Source organism: Nicotiana attenuata, unplaced genomic scaffold, assembly GCF_001879085.1.
Source record: "Nicotiana attenuata strain UT unplaced genomic scaffold, NIATTr2, whole genome shotgun sequence".
In the NCBI taxonomy this organism is placed as follows: Eukaryota; Viridiplantae; Streptophyta; class Magnoliopsida; order Solanales; family Solanaceae; genus Nicotiana; species Nicotiana attenuata.
The window spans coordinates 224763-231404 of NW_017671230.1; positions in this window are offsets into that span (position 1 = coordinate 224763).

Genomic DNA, 6642 nt, shown 5'->3' on the forward strand with positions numbered 1-6642 from the left:
GTTGATATCTATGTTGTAATTATGTGATTAAGTTAATGAGCTATGAATCATGCTAATTATCATGTTAAGGCTTCACGCCAATACTGTTGAGACCCGAGAGGTTAGTTCTTGTTGTCATATCATTTGACTTATTGATATTCTGTACTCAGTCCTATTCATGCATATATATCATGCCTCAGTCTCGATTATAGTTATTTGTCACATCATATTATTGTCCGGGCTAGTAACATGATATTTTGAGCCTCTGTGTGTGATACTGGAGAGTTATGACTGAGTGAGGCCGAGATCCTGATATTGAGTGTCAGTGTGGGATCGGGCTTCGTTGGCTTTGTTATAGCACTTGGGCAAAAGAGAGAAGCCCCTCCGGAGTCTTTACACCCCCAGTGAGTGCAGTTCATGATATTGAGGGATGGATCTTCCCTGGATATGGATCTTGTCCGAAGTATTATACCGGGAGATGGATCTTCTCCATGAGGCTGGATTGGCCTGTGTCCTCGGTACTGGGTGACTGCGGTCAGTGATACATAATCCGAGATGGATCTTCCTTGGGCCGGATGGCCATATAAAGTACCGAGTGGTTGAGTACTTGTGAGTGAAGGTTCATGGAACATTGATCAAGCTAGTTGTGCATTGGTACATAGAGGATTTCTGAGTTTTGTATTCCTTACTGTTCAGTTTGCATTTATTTAACTGTTGAGTTTTACTTGAGCTGTAAGAATGCCTCTTTTTCTGTGTCGTTACATATTATTACATGTCGAGGTTGTTTCGTCATTACCTGTCAGTCCATAGGTTGGACTTGTTACTTACTGAGTTGGTGTACTCACGTTACCCCCTGCACCTTGTGTGCAGATCCAGGTATTTCAGGTCACGGTAGCGGCTGCTGATCATATCATTGTGGACTGTTCTTTGGAGATTACGAGGTAGCTGCTTGGCGACCGCAGTTCCGCCTTCTCCTTCCTTATCTCCCTCTTAGTATAATTGTTAGATATTCTCAGACAATGTAGTCTTGTTTATTTCGAACAGTTGTAGTACTTTTGCTCATGACTAGTGACACCCGAGGTCGGGCTTGTATTTTTTTGGATTTCTACTTTTATCTTATTGGATTTCTGCTAAAAATATAATTTTTCTTAATTTTTAATTTGAAAATGGAGTATTTTGGAAATAAGTGGTTGGCTTAGTTTCACGATAGGCGCCAACACGACTGGGTCGGTTTTTGGGTCGTCACAGAAATTGAACTAATACTGTGTAGCTCGTCACTATCTTCAGCTCTTTATTTAGTATTGTTACTTACTGAGTTGGTTGTACTCACGCTATCCAGGTGTTTCTGGTCACGGCGGGTGTTGACTTCTTGGCTCAATTGACTGTTTGGAGATTTCGAGGTAGCTTCCGGCGTTTCGTAGACCTTGTCTCTCCTTCCTTATCTTTACATTTATTGTATTTCGATCCAGACTTTCATAGACATTTCTTTTCCACACTTGTGATGTATAGATGCTCATGAACTCAGTCACACACCGATTTCGGGAGATTCCGCGATATGTTTTTTTGGGTTTTTACCCCGTTTATCAGAACTTTTGTTATTTAAAAACTACTTGATTAATTTTCTGTTAAATGTTGAGAATATCTTGAAAATGTCAACTTGCCTAGTACCACGATGGGCACTATCACGACAGTTGTCGCGCCCCCTTTTTCTCACGAAATCGGGTTTCGACATTTCTGGGACAACTCCTTTTGAGAGGGTAGGGAATTGGAATTGAAAGAGTCGCCACCTAACGGATTAAGGTGCGTTAGGGCACCTAGGGCAGATAACTCATGTTACCAGTTTACATCACTAGAGATCGGGTAAGGGCTCGAAATTACCTCGAGAGGAAGGTGCTAGGCACCCCTCCAGGTCCACAACGGTGGGTCCCAGTTGAACTTAACTTATGAATTAGTCAAATAAAGAAGCTAGCGAATTATTTAATAGGGATGGGGGTCCTAGTTTTGTTAGCCTAAAGGATCACCCAGTGCAACATAAATAATACTTCGTAACTCCCTCGAGTTGGGGTGTTACTCATATTATTCAGCGAGCACAGAGTATTATCTCCTGCTACCCAATTACTATCTTTGAGTTTTTACTGAAATCACTCTAATCAATTCTAACTCGTACCCTATGCGTGCACTACCCGGCCCTTACCTATGGTCCTGGTGGCATTAGGACCTCTATTTTGGATGGTGCTAGACTCAGCTTAGGTTGCTTAAAATTATAAAACTAAGCGACATACAAAACACATTGGACATTGGACATTGAACTGTAAGCATGCCTATTTTTCTGTGTCGTTACATGTTATTACCTGTCAAGGTTGTTTCGTTACTACCTGTAAGTCCATAGGTTTGACTTGTTACTTACTGAGTTGGTGTACTCACGTTACCCCCTGCACCTTGTGTGCAAATCTAGGTATTTTGGGTCACGGTAGAGGCTGCTGATAATATCGTTGTGGACTGTTCTTTGGAGATTGCGAGGTAGCTGCTTGGCGACCGCAATTCCGCCTTCTCCTTCCTTATCTCCCTCTTAGTATAATTGTTAGATATTCTCAGACTATGTAGTCTTGTTTATTTTGAACAGTTGTAGTACTTTTGCTCATGACTAGTGACACCCGAGGTCGTGCTTGTATTTATTTTCGCATGTTTTGAATTTCTACTTTTATCTTATTGGATTTCTGCTAAAAGCATAATTATTCTAAAGTTTTAATTGGAAAATGGAGTACTTTTGAAATAAGTGGCTGGCCTAGTTTCACGATAGGCGCCATCACGACCGGGACGGTTTTTGGGCCGTGACATGTTGGTATTAGAGCGTAGGTTACATTGGTCTCACGGGTCATGAGCTTGTTTAGTAGAGTCTCGCGGATCGGTACGGAGACACCTGTACTTATCCTTCGGAGGCTGCAGAACCTTTAGGAAAAACTTCACATTCTTGAATTCTTGTCGTGCGAATCTATTGACTCTGGTAACTAAACTTTTGTTATTCTATTCCCTCACAGATGGTGAGTACACGTGCTGCCGATTAGGACGGACGACCACCAGTACCACCAGTTGGGGCCACTAGAGGTCGAGGACGTGGTCGAGGCCGTGGTAGGGGCAGGAGTGTAGCCCGTACAACAGCTAGGGCAGCACCTACAGATCCACCAGCCGCCCCAGTTCATGATCAGGCTCCAGCGGAGGATGCTCCAGCAGTACCGGCTCAGGCACCGGCTGTGCCTATTGTTATTTCGGGTCTTTAGGAGTCCTTGGCTCAGAGTCTGATAGTGTGCACCAGTCTTGGTCAGGCAGTCGCAGTTTCTACTACAGCAGCTACTTCCCAGGCCGGGGGAGGCACTCAGACTCCCGTCACTCGCACACCTGAGCAGGTTGTGCAGGACTTCAGACACCGAAGGCACCACCAGACCAGCTGGTTGCCCCTGCTCAGGATTATGTGGTTCCAGTTATTCTTGATGACGAGCAACGTCGATTGGAGAGATTTGGTAGACTCCAGCCTTCGACTTTCACCGTAGCAGAGGGCGAGGATGCCCAGGGCTTCTTAGACAAGTGTTAGAGGATTATACGTACAACGGGGATTCTGGAGACTAGTGGGGTTGCATTTACCACTTTTCAATTTTTTGGAGCTGCCTTCACTTGGTGGGAGGCTTATGAGAGGCGTAGGCCTATTGGTGCACCACCCCTTACCTGGCATCAGTTCTCCATTCTCTTCCTAGAGAAATATGTACCGCATTCTCGCAGAGAGGAGCTGTGCAGGCAGTTCGAGTAGCTGCATCAGGGGGACATGTCTGTGTCGTAGTATGAGATGAGATTCTCCGAGTTGGCCCGTCATGCTATCTGGCTAGTTCCCACGGATAGGGAGAGGGTGAGGAGGTTCGTTGATGGTCTCAACTATCAGCTACAGATTTTTCTGACCAGAGAGAGAGTATCTGGCGCTTCATTTGAGGAGGTGGTTGACATTGCTAGAGAGATCGAGTCAGTTTGCCGCCAGGAGAGAGATGAGAGGGAGGCCAAGAGGTTTTGGGGATCTGATAGCTTTGGTGGTACTTCTTTGAGAGGTCAGTTTCAGCACGGCAGAGGCCATCCATTTAGGCATGCTCAGCCAGCCCATTCAGGTCAGCGTGGTTGGTCATCTGGTCATGGTTCTCACAGTTCACATCAGGCTCACTCGTCTCTCAGTGCCCTTCCAGCTCAGAGTTCGACTCAGGCACCATCAGTTCAGGGCTCATCTATGCCTGGTTCTTCTAGTGGGCATCCCGGTGCGTGGGGCTCCCTTCAGTCCCCGCCGCCATTTGCCGGGAGAGGTTGCTTTGAGTGTTGAGATTTGGGCCATATTAAGAGGTTTTGTCCCCGTCTTACGGGAGGATCATCCCAGCAGAGGAGTCAGCCTTCAGCTTCAGCACCAGTTACCTCCCCACCCGCTTAGTTAGCTCGGGGTGGAGGTCAGTCAGCTAGGGGTCGCCCTAGAGGGGGAGGCCGATCAGGTGGTGGTGAGGCTCGTTTCTACACCTCCTAGCCAGACCAGATGCTATTGCTTCGGATGCCGTGATTACAGGTATTGTCTCAGTCTGCCACAGAGATGCCTCTGTATTATTTGATCCTGGCTCCACTTTTTCTTATGTGTCGTCATATTTTGCCCATTATTTGGATACGCCCCGCGAGTCTCTTGCTTCGTTTGTTCATGTATCTACTCTGGTGGGCGATACTGTTGTTGTAGACCATGTATACCGCTCGTGTGTGGTGACTATTGGGGGTCTTAAGACTCGAGTGGATCTTCTATTACTTTGTATGGTGGATTTCGATGTTATTTTGGGCATGGGTTGGTTATCCCCGTGCCGTGCTATTCTTGACTGTCATGCTAAGAATGTAATGTTAGCTATGCCGGCTGTGCCACAGGTTGAGTGGCAAGGCTCGTCTGATTATGTTCCCAGTAGGGTGATTTCATTCTTGAAGGCCCAGCGTATGGTTGGGAAGGGGTGTCTTTCTTACTTAGCTTTTGTGAGGGATGTCAGTGCAGAGACTCCCAGTATTGATTCTGTCCCGGTAGTGAGGGATTTTCCCGATGTGTTTCCTGCAGACCTGCCGGGCATGCCACTGGACAGAGATATTGATTTATGCATTGATCCGGTGCTGGGCACTCAGCCCATTTCTATTCCACCGTATCGTATGGCACCAGCGGAGTTAACGGAGTTGAAGGAGCAGCTTTAGGAACTCCTTGATAAGGGGTTTATTCGGCCTAGTGTTTCGCCGTGGGGTGCGCCAGTTCTATTCGTGAAGATAAAGGATGGCACTATGAGGATGTGTATTCATTACAGGCAGTTGAAAAAGGTTACAATTAGGAACAAGTATCCTTTGCCTCGCATTGATGATTTATTCGACCAGCTTCAGGGAGCGAGGGTATTCTCCAAGATTGATCTCCGTTCAGGGTATCACCAGTTGTAGATCAGGGACTTGGACATTCTTAAGACGGCTTTTAGGACCCGATATGGTCACTATGAGTTCCTTGTGATGTCGTTTGGGCTGACCAATGCCCCAGCAGCATTCATGCATTTGATGAACAGCGTATTTTGGCCTTATCTCGACTCCTTTGTCATTGTATTCATTGATGATATTCTGGTATACTCGCGTAGTCAGGAGGAGCACGCGGAGCATTTGAGAGTGGTGTTGCAGAGATTGAGGGAGGAGAAGCTTTATGCAAAGTTCTCCAAGTGTGAGTTTTGGCTCAGCTCAGTGGCTTTCTTGGGGCACGTGGTGTCCAACGAGGGTATTCAGGTTGATTCGAAGAAGATAGAGGTGGTTCAGAGTTGGTCCAGACCTTCCTCAGCCACGGAGATTCGTAGCTTTCTTGGATTGGCGGGTTATTACCGTCGGTTCGTTTAGGGATTTTCATATATTTCATCACCCTTGACCAAATTGACTCAAAATGGTGCTTTATTCAGGTGGTCGGATGAGTGTGAGGCGAGCTTTCAGAAGCTCAAGACTGCCTTGACCACAACTCCAGTGTTAGTTTTGCCATTAGCTTCAGGTTTATATACCGTATATTGTGATACTTCGAGAGTTGGTATTAGGTGTGTTTTGATGCAGGAGGGTAAAGTTATTGTTTATGCTTCTCGTCAATTGAATCCCCATGAGAAGAACTACCATGTTCATGATCTAGAGTTGGCTGCCATTGTTCACGCATTGAAGATTTGGAGGCATTATTTGTATGGTGTGTCATGTGAGGTGTTTACGGATCATCGTAGCCTCCAGCACTTGTTCAAGCAGAAGGACCTCAATTTGAGGCAGCGGAGAAGGTTGGAGCTGCTAAAGGATTATGATATCACTATCTTGTACCATCCCGGGAAGGCCAATGTAGTGGCCGATGCTTTGAGTAGGAAGGCGGTGAGTATGGGAGTTTGGCGTGTATTCCTGTTGGGGAGAGGCCTCTTGCAGTTGATGTTCAGGCCTTGGCCAATCTGTTCGTGAGGTTTGTCACACCTCCTTTTTCTACCCGAAAGGGGGTATGGGAGTTATTCCAATTAAAGTGACAATAACCGAAACGGGATTATTTATTCAAATTCAGAGTCACCACTTGGGATAATTTATGGTGTCTCAAGTCACCGGTTTTAAAATCCCGAATCGAGGAAGTTT